Here is an 18,412-nt window from a genome sequence, read left to right as displayed (position 1 = left end):
CTGTGTAATGTTTGCCACTTTTTAAAAACAGAGGGTGATGTGGGCTGCTCTGGAGAAAGGGGGAATGTATTAATTTTAATTATATAATACACTATTTATCTAACCGAAGTGCTTATTTATTTATTAAATCGTTATCCTGCCTTTTCTCCAAGAAGCACACATTTTCCTACCTTATCCTCACAACAACCTTGTGAAGTAGGCCAAACTGCAAGATACGGACTGAAGAAAGGTTACATGGAAGGCTGGTACTCTCTGCCACAGAATTGTGGCCCCTCCCAAGTAATGCAATATCAGGACTGCATTAAATCCATGGCTATGTTCCCCTGGTGTTCCAGATGCAAGCTCAGTGCCTAATTACAGCTCCCTGCGTGCCTTTTTACCACCTGTGTGTCAAATCTGGGCACCCAACAATCCAGCCGACTCCTTCTGGCTGTGTGACATTTAGCACAGGGCCCTTTCTATTTTCTGTCAGAGGCTGGGAAGCATTGCTTTAGACTACAAATGAATACAAATAGCATTGTCCAGAGACAGCATCCAAACATGGCTGCCCTTTCATTAGCGCAGGTCAAGGGCAGGGTGTCTCACTGAAGGTGGATGCTTCCCAGTGCACCTTAACTTGGAACCAACCTAAAGCAGGTTTATGACACAGCTGAGAGCAGGCATTAATGCAATAGACTAGTAATTCAATCATTTTATAGAAGTTGATCTGTCCTTTTTATTACAATTATTGTCAGCCGGGGTGTTTCGTTCCATCACTGAAAATAAACATCATCTATCATACTTGCAAAGATTAGCCTGTGACAGATCCGTCTCTGCTTTGCATAAATGTGTATTAATGCTGGCTCTGTCTGAGGGGGAGAGAGAAGTCTATATTTCACAAGAATGATTAGACAGTGTCACTGCTGCTTTAAGCAATGTCCTTTCATGACTGATAATCAAACTGTGAAACATCACCACACAACAAACAGGCGCACAAAGAAAAGAAGCAATTTACTGCCTGTGATATATCTTTGTTTTGTTTTAGTAAAATTAGGCACAGTGGGAAAACAGTGTGGGTTTTATGCAACAATGGTAATTCTCAAGTTTTTTATATAGGAGTGTGTTATAGATAAAAGGCACACTAAGATAATAAACCCCTCTCATTTTTCAACTGTACTTTTTCAGCATGTGATTGGTTCACTTGAGTCATATGGCTATAAAATGATGCGACTCATGCTCAGTTGTGGTCAGTCCCAACGATGATGGTCGGTCTTGTCTTGTGCAGATCATGCAGGCAACATGACCTCTGCCTAGGAGCTCAGGGATTTCATAGATGATTTCACGAAGCCATGGCCATGCCCTGACATGAAATAGCCATCATGATGTAGCAGCACCAGTGGAGAGTGTGCTGCATGTTATGGGGGGGGGGGATGGACGGACCATAAACCACCTATCTGCCAGTGGGTTTCCTCAGATGTATGCCAGCTATTTAGCTGGTGTAAGTCTGAGGAGCCTCAGGTGGTGGGCCAAAGAAAGGGAGATAGGATCTTGGTGTGCGCTGCTCAGGGTCAGCTTTAAGCCAATTGGATCAATTGCTCCCAATTGAGGCCTGCACCTAAGGGGCCACCATGCTGGGGTAATCTACTATATAGTCTTGTCAAATACACACAACAACACATTGCAATTGATATTTATTTTTTGTTTAGAAAAAAAAAATTCAAAAATTAATATTTTTATTAAATCATTTTTCAATCACTAAACAAGAGGTTTTGTAACTATTTACTTTTCAAAGGTAATCTGTACATTTTGTTTGTTTACTTGCAGGCTTCCATGTATTTGATTTTAAATTAAAATGTACTTAGATCCATTTGATCCATTAGCTCACACGCACTTTTTAAGTGCACATTTTGATTGCTTTCCATTCTACCATTGGGGTTAAAAAAAATTCTATATTTTATTTATAATTCTAAGTTCTATAGACCCTAGCTGTGAACTTAGGGCGCCACAAAAAATGTTTCTAATTGGTCCCTGCAGCACCTAAGGCTGATCCTTGCACCCCAGAGATCCTCCCCCTCCTGCCCCTGGTTTGGCCCACTCCTTCTGCAGCTAGGTCAGTCTCTGGTTGGAAAGACTTTCCTAAGCTTGATTGTCTGGAAAGTATGCTGAAATATATGAGATTTCTTAATAAATAGGATTGACATGCAAGTTTTGATTATTATTATTTGCATAGAAGGCATGTAAATCGGGTTCTGGTTGTCCCAAGGGAACTGAATCCAGCAAATGACAGTCTTAACCAGTGCAGGAGAGAATTCAGATAATGATTGAACTTAAGTTCTCTGGAATCTGTTTCATCCCATACGGCTCATGCCCTGCAGTCCATGCTATTCATGTCTCCTAATGGGCATCTTTCATTATCATTATCCCTAATAGTGCTTTATTGTATTAGTTACAGTTAATTTAAATGTTACTGAAGCATTGAAAACAGATTGCAGATGTTTTCAAACAGATGTTATAATAATGTTAAAACAAAATCATGAATATTTATAGGGTATTATTGTCTGGGCTGAATTAGTCTGCTTAAACAGTAATGTGCATGTTTAACTTCATTTGAAGGGAACACTCCAGAGAAGGTGAAAACTGTGGCTCAGTAACTTATGTGTAGCTCACTCTAATATTTTTTCCCCTCAGGTGTTTAAAACAGCTGGTAAAAAAAAAAAAAATCTCTCTTGTCTTTGGAATTTTTTTTAAATTTCCCCAAAAGGATTTTCCCATAGAAACTGGGGTGGATATTCCCATGGAAATTGGGGTAGATTTTTATCCCCCAGTACCAAATTGGTTAGTTTGACCTGAAAAAGATCTCTGAATGGAAAATAAGTTTAGAATAAAAGTTTACCAATTTCTTGAATGAATTAGGAACTCACCTACACTGATAAATGCTATAAACAATTGCTTTTTAATTTCTGTAGCCTCCTAAGTACTATTGCTATTCAGTAAATAAGGCTGCACATGTTTTATACAGAGAGAGTACATTAATCCTGAAACAGACACCAAATATTCTACCACAGGCATATTTTATTTATTTACTTACAAATTTATATCCTGCTCTACTTCCAAAGCAGGCATTCAAAGTGGCTTAAAAATATAAATATTAAAATTATGTAAAAACAATATACAACCTATAAAACTCATTAAAAGCCAACAGCAAACAATAAACCCATTTTATTCATGGAAAATAAATGGTATATGGTGTCTGATGGGCAGCCCAATCCTGAGCTCCCATGGCACGCAGCTTTGGCGGCACCGAAAACAGCTGACGCCGGATCCTGCGTGCCAAGAGCTGCCACGGGCGGCACCTTGGGAGAAGTGCACTTCTCCCAGGTAAGGGAAGTAGCCCCGCAATTGGCAATTCAGGTAAAAGTGTTTGTGTAGGGTGCCGAGGTCCGGCCTTCCCCCTTCCCAGAATGCCTCCTTCCTACCTATCACCCGCCCCCGCTTACCGTGCCACGGCTTGGTGGTCTGTGCGACCGTTGAGCAGTGGAGGCCAGGCACCCACCCAGCGCTAGCCCAGCACTGGGCTAGCACGGGTGCTTGCATGGCGGTAAGGTTCACAAACGTGCCTTATGGCACGTTTGCGTGCCGGCGGTTTAAGCTAGCATGCACTGTTCAGGATTGATATGTTGACCAAGAGATAATTTTTTTACCAAAAAATTAGTGACAGTCCTTAGAAGTTGCAGAACCACTAATTTCACATATTTTACAAGGGATATGCCTTTTGAGTAGTAAAAAACCAAGGGACAAGTTGAGGTTTTAACTTCTGCATCTTCTAAGATAGGACCCCCTCCCCCCCACATTCACCATTTGTTGTTATTTATTTTCCCAAATTAGAAAAGTATCATCACAATTGATCCGAGTCCAGGAAAATGTGTCTTAGATTAAGAGCCAAAGGTGCTTGCTACTGGTGGAGCTGATGCACACCTGGAGCACCATGGCTGGCTTCTTCTCCCTCTACAGGGAAAGCTAGTCAACCAGAAAGTGATGTGTGATGTGATTAAGGCACGGTGACCTTTGACACCAGACTGTAACCCACATGTAAAGGTCACTGGATAGCCCAGTATAAAGCATAGCAACACACAATGGTAAAGGCTGCTTGGCTTTAATAAAGAATCATTTTTGCGAGTCTGACTGAAAGAAGTTGGCTGAAGCTCGGGCTTGGAGCCTCAGCTCTAGGTGATTACACTTTGAAGTGTAGATAGCAGGTGCCAAACAGCTACTGAAGAGGAATGAGCTCACACCTTCACAAAGGTTAAGAGACATTCACTGATTGTATTCACTAGCTTTGTAACTTTTATACTTTCCTACTTTTTGAGCAAAAGTACATAGTTAAACAAGGTAGCCTGTAACCTGCACATAAGGGGACATAATAATCATACAATAGTTATATAAAATTAAGCCATAGAAACCAAAGTTGCTTGATTTTAGAAAAGTCTTAAGAGACACTTAAAATACAAAAGCCTTAGTATAGCAGAGAGGCCCCATAGCTGCTGCCTAGTGTCTATATTAACGCATAGGAAAGGTATGCAGATAAGATCACACGGTACCTTTCTTTTAATGATGTTATTCTAAAATTTGTCAAAACAATCTGTATAATTGGGTTGATTTATGAGAATGTGATCCAACACTAAGTAAATAGTATTATAGTGCACCCTGCTGGGATTTAGAAACTTTTGTACTTTTCTAGGTTTTAAGGTTGAAACCCCACCTGTATGTAAATCAGAGCCAATCAATTGTTTTGCCCACTTGTTGCCCACCTATTTCCCATCTTTTATGCAAATTGTACCTTATCTGTAACCTATTAGGTGTTAGCCCCATCTCTGATGTAAAAATTTCAGCCAATGGGAAGTCTAGATTTTGGGACAAAGAGCCAAAATCATATAAACGGTCAAATCAATATTGGGAATTGCTCTCATGCTTTGGACACTAGTCCCGTGAGATGCCCTTTGCTGGCAATGAAATAAAAGCCTGCAAACTTTCACCCCTGAGTACCGAGTCTCTGGAGTTGCTTCCTTTCAACCTTGCAACGTGAGGACGTCATCATGTCACTGCCAAACTTCTGGGTTGCCGAGCTCTGTACTGGGTGATGCCACCTCCAGGGACACCACTGCTCTCCCCTATTCTCCATCTTGCAATCCTTTCAAAATAGTAGGCGCAAACAAAACTGCCCTGCTCCTTGAGTAGCTCCTCCAGAGTTGCAAATGGCCTTAGGCAGTGATCCTGATGCTGATGGAAGAGGTTCCACCACTGAACTGTGGAACAGCAGCCATTTTGTTTGCTTCTTCCAACATGTTTTATTTAACAAAGTGACAGGATATGTCAAAGAAGCTTCTAATAGTTCCAACCACAATAGACAAAATTAATTTTTTTTTCTTATTTCCATGCAGTCAGCGTTTTGAACGCTTTATTCGTGTAAGAAATTAAGCTCTCTTTGTGTTGCCTTTCATCATGCCGAAAATAAAAACGCATAAAAAATTAAAAACTAAAACACATGCTTTTACTTCCCTCCCTATCCTTTCTCTTCCCAGTTTCTCTAATGGCAGATGCAAATCTAATAAAACATCTGGGAAGCATTTTAAAATCCATAATTCTACAACATGTTGCACTAAGGCAAAGTCAGCCCCATCACCCTGTCATATCCTATTGATCTCTCCATATCCTTTAGCAGCCAGCATTTGTTAATAAAGTGCAATATGTGGCCATGCAGTTTAGAGTTACAAACCCGTAACTAAATAACTTTGTAATCAATGACAGGCCATTTTCTGCTGATGCCCTAAAGACTTACTTCACTTGTGAAGAAGGAAAAATGGCATTTATTGAGGCAGTTTGTGACTGAAATTAACAAATGTCCTTGGTATTCCTGCAAGGAAGAGTATCACTTGCAGAGTCTAACGTCCCATTTACGCACGATCAGTAGCCTCCATGATTGTCACCCAACCAGTGTGGGAACATCTACACCTTCTGTCCACATGGTTATGCTAGACTGCCTCATGAAGTTCTCTATTGCTGCAGCAACAGCAGGTATTTCCAGTGTGGTAAATAAGTGTACAAAATCTGACCTATCCAATGTGGATGTAAGAAGTATGAGTAGGTTTGCAGCAATATAGGAGCAATCACTAAGGCAGTAGGAACCCAGTACTCCTCATGAAAGGAAGAGAGGACCTGAAGGTTGCATCACCATTCATTCATTCATTCATTCATTTAGTTTTGTCTCAGATGATTACATATGCGGCTGGCCTTCAAAGTTGCAGGGTCTGATACAACACTGTATGTTGCGAGCAGGCCCCATACTCACCCGGATAAGCAGCAGGCATGCCCACGACCAATGGTGTCTGCCATGAAGTGCAACGTCACCTGGAAGTAGATGCACTGATGTGATGGAATCACCACCAACTGCTTCTGGAAAGACTATTTTGTGCCAAACATGCACAGCGGCAGGCAGGAGGGCCAACAAGCAGAGATGCTCTGCTTACCGCGCCAGCCTTCTGATGAATGAGGTGCCAGCTACCACAGCGGGTGATCCTAGCACGGGGCCCCATTGGACACATGGCATGATACCATTGAACTGGTCCAATTGCCCTCGAGCCAGTTCTTATTCCATATGATGATGATCTGCATATGGAATTAGATGCCCTTATTTTCCAGCAAAGGACATGAATGCTAATGGCACAATCCTGTTAGGGATTTATGCCACTGGAATAAGAATTCCGGCAATCTAAGTCCCTTTAAGACTGTCTCAAAATGCAGCAGGCCATTCAGCAAACATTCAGCATAACATTGTTGCTTTAAAATTCATAAAGGAAACTGGAGATTAAGGATCAATTACATGTTATGAGAGGGATCCATGATGATTTGTCTTCTAAAAGCAGCTTGAATCAGGTCTGCTGTATGGATGGAGGTGGGATCCCTCCCCATCACTGATTCCTCAATGAAAAATGGCGCCCCAGTGCTGTTGCTTGCCATGGAGAGAAAACATATAAGCACTTGTATTGTGACTTTGTGGGTAATAGCAGTTCAGAAGTTTGCACGATTTATTCCTGAGTGTTCCCCAAACACCAGCAGCCGATTTTTAAGGGTTACAGGGGCTGGATAAGGGGAATGATAACACTCTTTGACCTTCTTGAGTGGAAGGAAAGTTAGTTATCATGCATGTTAAAGGACTGCAGTTTTTTAAACTGATTTTAAAGGGGTGCATTTTTCCCCTTCTCCAGGGATCAGCACATTCCTTCTCATTTGCAGTGGACATTCGTGTTGAGTCAAGTCTGTGTATAAATTGGCTGGACCTGTATGTATGTTTCTTTGACAATGTAGCTAGAGAGATTTAAGGCATGACCTTACAATGAAGGGAGTCAATTATGTCAATTAGAGGTGTCCTCTTCGAATGGCGTGACATCCCACTGTCTGAGCCTCTGTTGGGCAATCTTCATCCTGCTCCAGGCCCAGCTGCCTTGCACTCTCATGATGATAGAGTTTTCACAGCTTGCCAGCAAGAACATGAAGTGACTTGGGCCAAAGATTGCCAAACAGAGGTGGTCAAGAGGGTTTTTTTTCTGCATTTAAGGAAATGTGATAGCCTTCATTATGTCACCCCCAAACTTCCGGAACACTGGGCTTCTGCAGGTAAGTACTGCACTGAGTAGCACCCACTCCAGGGATGCCTCTGATGTACTTAACTCTCCCACTGAAAACAGTACTGTAAGGTTGCAACCCTGTCGTCACTTTCCTGGGAGTAAGTTCCATTGAACACAATAGGACTTACTTCTGAGTAGACCTGCTTAGGATTGTTCCCTAAGTGTGCTTAACTTTGGCTGAGCCATGCCTTTACTTTGTAGACCATCCCCAAACTGCAGAGCAGCCAAGCAAGAAGAGGGACAAGATATTAGAACAAAACCATTTCATCTTATCTACCTGATCCAGTCTGGTGAAAAGGAAAAGGAACTCAATAGTATGGGTACAAAATTAAGGGCACAATCCTAACCTGGTCTACTCAGAAGTAAGTCCTATTTTGTTCAATGGGGCTTACTCTCAGGAAAGTGTGGTTAGGATTGCAGCCTAATTCAGTTGCTTTTCTAAATCACCACTGAAATTGATTGCTTCCTGAGTGCTACCTGGGGTTGGGTATTCCGGAAACTGCTCTATTTAATTCTTTGAATTACATGGGCAGACTACACTGTAACAGATGGACATATGGTTTAGCTAACCAAAGAGCCAGCATGTTAAACATTTGGAAGCTACAGTTCCTGCCAGGAGCATCAGCACTGTAATTCATGCTTCTGTCATTTCAGTACCTCCTAAACATCTTCCAGGTGAGTTGGAAACTGCTTAAGAGGGACATTTCTCTCCAAAAAGAGATAGAAAAAGGAGACCACAACCACAGTTTGCTTCTTCAGCAGAAGTATTCTGACTATGCAGTGTGCACTTATCTGGGAGTAAGCCCCATTAAACATGGTGGGACTTACCTCTGAGTAAACATGCATAGGACTGTACTGGATAAACAGGATCACATCTGGATGTTCTCTCAGTGATTGCGCCAGTTTGGAGGCTGCCTTGGTTTGGGTCCTTCATAAAGTTACAGCAATTTAAATGGCTGTTGCAGAACTTCCCAGTAAGTTGCAACATATTTTGAGTGATGACAACTCTGTGCATGGCGAATATCTTAAAGAGTAAATAAGATGGCAAATTTAATGACCGCTTTATATGTTTCACACCAAAAAGCAGCTTATATTGGAAACCTTCAGAAATTTACTCTGTTGTCCTGCCAAAATCTTTGACAAGGTGACTAGAATTGCTGAAATTCAAGGACAAAATATACATAGTTAATAGTACTCCTCACCCCCCCCCCATGGTATTGATACCTGGATACCTGTGCTTGCTTAACATTGATGGCTTTTGATGCCACGTGGCTGGCATACCGCTCTGGCTTGGCTTGAAAAGAACTGTATGGGAGTTGGACTAGAGCCAGTGAAAGAGACAGAGAAGTTTGGATCTTTCTACTTGTTCGAAAGAAGGATCCTGGGAGGGGTAAAACTCCAAGGGGGAGGGGGAGGACTTGTTTGGTTGAAAGACCAGCACTGTTTTTCTGGAGGTCTGCTTGCTCCCCTATGTCCAAGTGTACATCTGTAAATAAAATACTACAAAAATGCTACTTAAAAGGAAAACAAATACTCACAGCTGCCTCCCAGGACTTCTTTACTCACAGAGAGGTAAGATGTATGAAATGGTATAAACACTGTAGGAAACTGCCACAGAGTGGCTCATGTTGGGAGTTTGTAAAAGCTCTATCGTTCTCAGTTGCTAATTGCCAGATGCCAAAGGAGATAATGCCAGTTTTCAACTGTGGAGGATGAAAAGGCTTCAATCTTGAATTCAGCGGCAGTCTTGAGCCTGTCTTGATCCTTGAAGGCTCCCATTCTGATAGCACCATACATCTTTCTGTCCCAAGGCTCCTTATTGAATCTCTCTTTCTCTCTCTCTGTCTCTTTCTCTCTCTCTCCATCTTATTGCAATGGACCATTTGTTGATCTGCTGTACATAGTACTATGTAACCCCTGCTAACCCCTGCTAACTGGTTAAGAGGTGTTTTTTCAAGTGGGTGCTCCTCTTTTTAGCAGGGGGAGAGTAACAGGCCCACCTCACCCCAGCAGTGTCTTTTCTGGTGGCTGTCTGCCGGTGTTGCATCTTTTTCGATTGTGAGCCCTTTTGGGACAGGGAGCCATTAGTTATTTGATTTTCTCTGTAAACCGCTTTGTGAACTTTTTGTTGAAAATAATAATAATAATAATAATAATAATAATAATAATAATAATAATAATAATAATAATAATAATAAACTTTATTTATATCCCGCTCTTCTCCCCAAAGGGACCTAGGGCGGCTTACAACATATTAAAAACAGATTAAAAACATAATTTAACCACAAATAAAAACATATTAAAAACACATTAACATATACCCATAAAAACCATAGTCAGATAAAAAGTCAGATAAAAGGAGCAAAACGTAGCAAATCAGAGGAATCAGGCCTGTAAAAATACTAAAAGATACAGAAAAGATGTTTAAAAAGGCCATGCACTCAGAAGGCTTCTTTAAACAAAAATGTCTTCAGGCCTCGCCGAAAAGTCTCCTGAGAGGGAGCCATTCTCAAGTCAAGGGGAAGGGAGTTCCATAATGTTGGTGCCACTACTGAGAAGGCCCTATTTCTTGCCGCCGCCCCACGTACCTCCTTAGGCGGCGGCACTTGTAAAAAGGCCTTCTCTGATGACCTAAGAGAACGAGCCGGATTGTACGGAAGTAGGTGATCTCTGAGATACCCTGGCCCAGAGCAGTATAGGGCTTTAAAGGTCAAAACCAGCACCTTGAATTGGGCCCGGAAACGAATGGGCAGCCAATGCAGCCCCCGGAAAAGCGGGCTGACAGAGTCAAACCGCCTACCTCCAGTGACCACACGGGCCGCCGCGTTCTGCACTAATTGCAGTTTCCGAACCGTCTTCAGGGGCAGCCCCACATAAAGCGCGTTACAATAATCTAACCTCGATGTCACCGTGGCATGGATCACTGTGGCCAGGTCTGCATGATCCAAGTACGGCCGCAGCTGGCGCACCAGCCGAAGCTGAGCGAAGGCCCCCCTAGCCATAGCTGCCACCTGGGAATCCAGGAGCAGCTTCGAATCCAAAAGTGGTATATAAATACTGTTGTTGTTGTTGTTGTTATGTGGTCAACTCAATTATTTTTTTCAAGATGTGAAGTAATATGCAGGTTCCTCTATTGATAACAATGAAAAAAAAAACTATCCGTGCTGATAATGCTTTGTGTCTTATCCTGTGCCCTTTGTCTTTTCTAAGAACTGATCTCTTTTACAAACCTTGATCTGGATGATTTTACACTGTGTATTATATTACAGCGGCTAAAAAAATTTTTTTTTTTTGCATTTTATATTGTACTCAAATAGCTACCAGTGAGAAAGAGTTTGATGGTAGATTCATACTGATTTGCAAATTAATTTTGTCTCTTTGTATATCAAGGGTGTGCACAACTTATTTAATTTGTAATAAATGCAATTAGAGAAATGAATGAGCTATCGAGATTTCTAAAGTATGATCTATCAATGTTGGCATAACTTGTAATCCTGGTCATTATAAATAACAAGGGTCCTTTGCAATATGGAATGCAATTTCCCCTGCAGTTTGTCTCATTACTTTATGACATATGGGTTAATATTAAATTACAATGCCTTAATTTTCAAATCAGGGCTTAATTTATAAGTAAGAGGTTAATAAATTGCCTCTGCAGCAGGACGTTTTGTTGTGTGTTTGGAGAGGCCCCCTCCCTATTAAGCCTGATGTATTTTTCTCACTTGATCCCCACCATCACCAGTGCCATTCTGTGCCCTGAGAACCAAAGGCAAAATTTAAAAGGGTATTAGGCGCTCCAGATTTGGCAACGTATGAATTTAAGATTCTTATGGATTTGGCAATGGTCTCAAGGCATAGAATGGTGTTACACTGCTAAAGCAAAGCAAATCTCAGCCTAGTTAGTGCTTGGATGAGAGTCTGCCCAGGATTTTGTCCAAGTAAGCCATTCCTGACAGACAAGCAGGATATACATGTCATAAATAATAGTAGTGAAGGGTTCCATTTGGTGGGAGATGTTTCTCTATATGAACATTTCTTCAGGCAAAAGTTCATGAATATTCCAATTTCCATATGACTTTCATTTGAACCACCTCCCTTCTTTTTCCCTATTGCATTTTATTCCCTGAGATGTTAAATGTACATCTAGTTTTCATAATGTTGCATAGTTCTGTAGAGTATAACAACAGGCTGGAACTGAAGAGGAGGCATAATTCTGTCTAGAGAGCGGGGGCTATTTTGTTTCAGAAGTTTTCTATCCCTTACTCTAAAGGCACATTCAGATAGTTCTAATGTGAGGAATGGGGATGCTGTATCTTTTTGATCCACATGTGCCACTCCATCAGACCCCTGAATGTGAACAAAACCCATTGAATCAGTCACCCGTCTTCTGTAACCCTGTCAAGTAATTAAGGTCTTCTGCCTCTCCTCCTCCAGCTGTAACAATGGAACTCGCTTCCATATTGGAAGTTAATTGATCTGCAGTGTGGAAATGGAAGCCTTAATGGAAGTGATTTGATTGGATACTGTCCCCCTGAGTAAGCAGAAGTTTTAGATATTTCCACACAATTGAACATGCAGTTTTTGTCGAAAGTGCCACGAGCACTCCAGAGCTTAATTTGCACAGCTTGAACATTGGGACTGGGACGACAAGATGTGGCCTGTGCAGGTGCATGATAAAGCTTGTGCTTGAACCATCTATTACTGTGCATGTGGAGGACATGAATGGGGGAAATGGAGGTTTGCGAGTTTCTCAGATGGCTTCTGTCTCTCTTTCTGTTTCTCAACAGCTGGTCAACAGTGTTGATGGGGAAGATCCAGCACATGCAACTAGAGCAATTGAATAAATGACCAAACCAAACTTTTAAAGGTATAGTTCCTTTCCCTGGATTCCACCCTAGCAATTCTGGACATGGATGTGCCCCTCTGATTTCTCCTTACTTTGGAAAAGGCATAGAAGTAAGTTCTTACAACCAAGTTTTGAAAGTAGTTGTATTGTTGTATTCAATCTACCTCTCTTTCATGTTGAGCTGCCAGTCCTTTAGGACTGGCCTGGAATCTCCAGGAGATAATGGAAAACAATCCTGGAGATTTCAGCAGACCCTCTTCTTTTAGGATGCAATCCTAGACTCACTTTCCTGGGAATAAGTCCCACTAAACATAATGCCACTTCTAAATTGATATACATAGGCTTGTGCTGTCAGTGACATTGCATCAGCTCGGAAAAGAGAATCCACAGGGCTTGCTTCAGGCAGAGGTGGCAGCCCTTCTTCCTTGATCTTAAAATATGCCTTCTGCCCCTGCGCAACCTCTTTGCAGAGCTCTCTGATTTGATTTGAATCCATTGCTTCTCACACTTGTTTCGTCTGGGTTAAGTCTGGCAAGCCTATTTTCTTGGAGCTGGAGCATGAGAAGTGTGCACTTCTTGCCAGAGTAAATAAGAGATTTGAGAATTTGCGATCTCTAATGTTGAGCAAGATATACAAGATGCAAATTCCATCAGCTTCTCACTTTCACCACTACTATCAAATTTATTGGCTGCCTTTCTGACTGGAGCCAGGTTTTCAGTGTTTGTATGTAATTTAGTAATCCTGATGTCATATATTTGTGATGTATAAAAAAAGATGTGATGGTTACGAACAACTTCTTTGGTTTTACATAGTGGTCCTCTCTTTGTAGATTTCCATATAGCATAGCATAGCACTGGATGGTAGATACACCATCTTGTTTTGTGGCCACTTTTGGGAAACCAGTTAATGCACCAGATAGTGCTGGGATCTGATGCATTAACTGTTTTCTAAAAGCTCATCTTCATCAGTTAAAATTTCCTGCATCTAAATTTTCTAGTCCTTTTTGAGGAAGCTTTGGAAAAATCCTGGGCATTTTTCTAATGAAACGTTAGAAATGAAAAGCATATTGTAAGATATAAAGCATTTTTGTAGCTTTAAATCCCTGCAGTGAAAAGTAACTGCCTTTTCTGTCATTCTGTTTCTCTGCATCTCCCTAAATCTAACATCTCCTATCTGCTCCTTCATAAACACAAATTGACATCACATGATTCCATTCTAGACTGACTGCATTGTTTTCATCATACCAGAATGTATCATTATTGAACAACAAAAGTACATACTATGCCAAGGGTATGTTTTTATTCTACAGGGGGTGAATTTATAAGAATAATCCCAAAAAAGAATAGGATGTTTTGCTGCAAGTGCTCTCACCTTGAGTATCAAGTTGTTTAGTTCTTTCATATAATTGGAGGGCTGATAGGTGTTACAAGGAAGTGGTGCTCTTTCTTGCCCAAAGGTAGGAATGTCCACATGACTTAACCTCCCACAGTCTACCCAGAGATCATGATGATCCATGGGAAAAGAAAAGGGAAAATGTTATTTGATAGTTCTAAATGTCTCAAGTAAGTGAGTCAAGCCACATGCTAGAAAGTGTTGGGTAAGCAACATGTTCTCACCTGTCTCCTATACAGAAAAAAAGAGTGACATCATTGTTCCTAACAGTTAGAGGCTACATGAAATGTTGAGAGGATAGGAGACACATGGAAGGATTGCTTTAAAAAAAATCTATCCCTTTGCTAGGTGTGAATTTTCTAGGAATATGTAAGACGTGGGCAGGAAAATGTCTGGTATTGGACTCACCTCTACTGTACAGCCCACCCTCCATGCCTCATGCTGCAGAGGTCCTGCCCACTTGGGCCGACTGCATGACAGCTGCCAGTCTGACATGTACCACACCACTCACACCCCACAGGCTGGGAACATCTTCAAAAGGAGACTCTTGCTCTTGCATGGAGGGGTCTCCCCTCAGCTCCCAAACTCCATCCAAACCACAAAAGAACACAGTGAGCCATAGAGTCCTGGCTCTGCCCTGGAAGGTGGGAACACTCCTGCCTTCTCCCAACAGAGAAATCAGCGGGCAAACAATATGGCAAAAGGAACTGATAGAGTAGGGGAAGAGGTGATGAGAGGGGAAAAAGGAAAAGATAGGAAGATACAGGAAGGGTGGGTCTCCTGTAGACGGAGGAGCCTAAAAAGGCAACCCTTTGCAAGTGATGAGGCAATCAAGGCTTGTGAGGGAGCCAGAGAAATCTTCCTTCCCTCCTAGGGAAATGAATCACTCCTGCTGGGCTAAGGAGGAGGAAGAGTGCTGCAACTTCTTCTGTGCCCTCCACTCTGAAGCCAGGCTACACCTGCCCAAGGTGCCTGGCCTAGCCAACCTCTGACACCACCCTGAATATGTATCTGAACCTCTCCCTTCAAGCGTCCACTTCTTTAGTTGTGGGAATGGGGGCTGAAACGTTAAGAACTTGGGCTCATGTTCCCGAAAAGGACAACTTTTGTCTTCACTATCTCTCCAGAAGACAAATAACAACAGTGTTTTAATAGGGTCTGGGAAACAGGGACAGGGGATGTTTGTGCATATGTAGCCTGAAGAGTCAAGATCAACCACATGTTTAAGAGCTTCACTTTGGTCTTGTTCACTTTATATTACTTTTACAGCAATGTATTTAAAGTGGCAGTTTACAGGTTTACATGAAACATAAATCCAGGAGGGAGAAATTACAGTTAGAGGCACAGGTTTGTTTTGTTAGGCCATTTTACTTACACTTTAAATAGCTGTCAGCATGAGGCCTTGGTTGGTCATAAATTGTCATTCCTATAATATAGAATGCTCCATTGATTTACAACACGGCATAGTCTCCCAACTGGATCCAACTGCTCATAAAGAACGTGAGCCTTCGTGGTATGAACGGAGGCCATTGTGACAACGGGCCAGTGATGTGGCTGTTCTTGCTGGGCTGCAACAAGTCCCAGCATTTAGGGCAGCAGTGGCCAACCTTTCTGGCAAGTGTACTGACATGGATTGCGGGTTTAAATAAGGACCAGTAAATGAATGAGTAGTGAGAATGAAATAAGAGGTTCTTCATGGCACTTGGCTTGGTTATTCCTGGTTTCCAGTAAGGGCTCATTCTGTCATTTCAATCAGGGCCAAATTACACAAGTGTGTAAATGCATACTCTAGAGATGATGTTCCAACTGGTAATACCTCTCCTTTGCTTTAAAACAGCCAGTTGGGATGGAAATCCTAGTCGGAATCAAATCACATGGGAAAGGGGAAAGTTAAGTCTCCCCTCCTGTACTGTTAAACCTGACAGCTGGTGAAGCCAGCTAAACAAACCACAACCTCAATGGAGTGATTTTCAGTGTTTGGGGAGGAGAATGAACTATCCCCTCCCCACATCCTCTGGTTCTGATTGGAATTTTTGCCCTGTGCAGCTGTTTCAAAGCAAAAGAGGGGTGTTTCTGGTTGAAAGCTTGCCTCTGGAGCCCAAGTTTATGTGCTAATGTAGTCTGGCCCTAGGGATGGCCAATGTGATCTGCTGCCCAACATTGCTCTGGATTCCCTGCTGCCGCCACTATGTACCCACCCATCCAGTTCCCTGCCTGTTCAGCTCACTCTTTCTCACGTGATCTTTTCTCACGTGAGAAAGCTCATGTGAGATCTCACGTGACAAAGCTGGAAGTGTGGGACACAGTGGGACTTCCAGCATGCACTGCACTTCCTGTTTCAGCCCCTTGTCAAGGAACTGTGCTAGGAAGGAGTTAAATTAAAGGGAAGTGGATTGTTGCCTTCCATGTGGCTTTTTGGGACATGGGGAGTGGCAATCAACTCTTTTACCTGCTCATCTTGCTTTACACTAGTCAGGAAAAGTACTTCCAAGTTGTAAGTGGATCAGTGCAGCTCCGTCTGTGGTAAGTTGGAAGAAGGTGGCAGCAGACTCGGAGTGAAGGATAGATACCCTGAGTCTGCTCTCCACTAGCACCCACCACTTGATGAAAGCTGCAGTGTCTGATTCATAGATGAGCTGGCCCTGTCTGGCCCACTAAATTCTATTCTTACAATTTGGACATCAAGTCAAGTGTAACATACAAGATGCTATCACTCTACTGCACTCTGTAGTATAAGCTACTGGACAACAGTGTTTGTTTTAATAACATTTTACATTTTTAGGTGTACCCATAAAATATGTGTCTTCCTAATGTGTCTTGCACTGGGTGAACTAGCCCTCAGATTGTTTTCTTTTTCTTCCACCATGAAAACCTGCAATTCTGCATGGTGCAATGATTAGCTTCATAATTATGAAGACACCCTGAACTGTAACAAATAAGAAGAATAGAAATTATGAAAAAATTGCTTTTTAATGTACAAAATATTTATATACAGTTTCAGCATGTTACTGCCATCCGTATGATGTAGAAAATAGCTAAAAATGTCCTTAAGATATAAAGACAGAACAATTCAGCTACAGTACTCTTATTGATAATGAATGTCTTCTATACAGAATATATACAGAGCCAGTATGGTTCTTATAATATTATTACAGTAAATAAAGGAAGACCATGGAAGAAAATCATAGACAAGGGGAGTACTGTCTGTTTTTTTTGTTTTGCTCTAACAAACAAAAGCTATCAGGGACTAAAATACCCAGGGTTCTGATCAGATTAATACAAGGAATCCCCCAAATTACTTGACCTACTTGGTCAAACATCAGGAGAATTCTAGCCATGAAACTGAAATACATCATGGTTCACACAAGTCATTCTGTAATGTTTGCAGTTATAATTTGAGATTCATGTCCCAGAATAGACCCATAATTTCACACCCGTTCTAACTAGCCCAACAGTTACATTGCTGTCATAAGAAGGATGAGACTCTAAGGGTGCATTCTTTTACCTGGAAATTGTTGGCAACCTTCAGTCTCGGAAGACTATGGTATCACACTTTGAATGGTGGTTCTGGCACAGCATCTAGTGTGGCTGAAAAGACCGATTCGGGAGTGACAATCCCTTCCACACTGGGAGCAAGTATAGTGTGTCCCTGGTCTGTCTCCCTGGCTATGGGCCTTCCTTCTTTGCCTCTTTGCCTCAGTCTGTTGGCCAAGTGTCTCTTCAAACTGGGAAAGGCCATGCTGCACAGCCTGCCTCCAAGCAGGACGCTCAGAGGCCAAGGTTTCCCATCTGTTGAGGTTCATTCCTAAGGCTTTCAGATCCCTCTTGCAGATATCCTTGTAGCGCAGCTGTGGTCTACCTGTAGGGCGCTTTCCCTGCACAAGTTCACCTGGAAGTAAGTCCCTTTAAATTCAGTGGAGTTTACTTCTGAGTAGACATGTATAAGATTTCATGGTAGTTCACTTTCAGTCCAATCTTATGCAGGGCCTACAGCAGAGGATCTCATGATCTGTTGCTGTAAGTCCTTTTATGGTGGCACAAGAGGTGCACTGCCATTATGTGCTTTGGAGCTGCTAGCACAAACAGCTGGAGGCTCTATGCACTCACCAACAGATCCTGGACCTCCACCAGTGCAGCTATATTTGTGGCAGAGGCAGTTTGGGGGAGAATTGGGGCAGGGATTGGGCTAGGCAGAGGGCAGTTTGGGGGCAGGAAGGAGATCTCAGTGGCAACAGAGTACACCAAGATCTTATGCTCCCTTCCTAGCCTGGACCCACTCCCTGACACTCCTTGGATTTACACCAACAAAACAGCTGGATCTGAGGAGACCCATTGGCAGCCAGGTGGCATACCAGGAGGTACATAAAAATATGATATACTCACCTCTCATCGGTTGTCTGGTCTCCCACCATTAGATGCAGTGCACACTTCAGCCATGTGGTTGCATCATGTGGTGTGGGAAAGGGTTGGGGCATTAATCAAAGTCCATTCATAGAGGTGTCTTATCAGACT

The sequence above is a fragment of the Tiliqua scincoides genome, chromosome 1 (genome assembly GCF_035046505.1).
Source record: "Tiliqua scincoides isolate rTilSci1 chromosome 1, rTilSci1.hap2, whole genome shotgun sequence".
Lineage (NCBI taxonomy): Eukaryota > Metazoa > Chordata > Lepidosauria > Squamata > Scincidae > Tiliqua > Tiliqua scincoides.
This window is presented reverse-complemented; position numbering follows the sequence as displayed.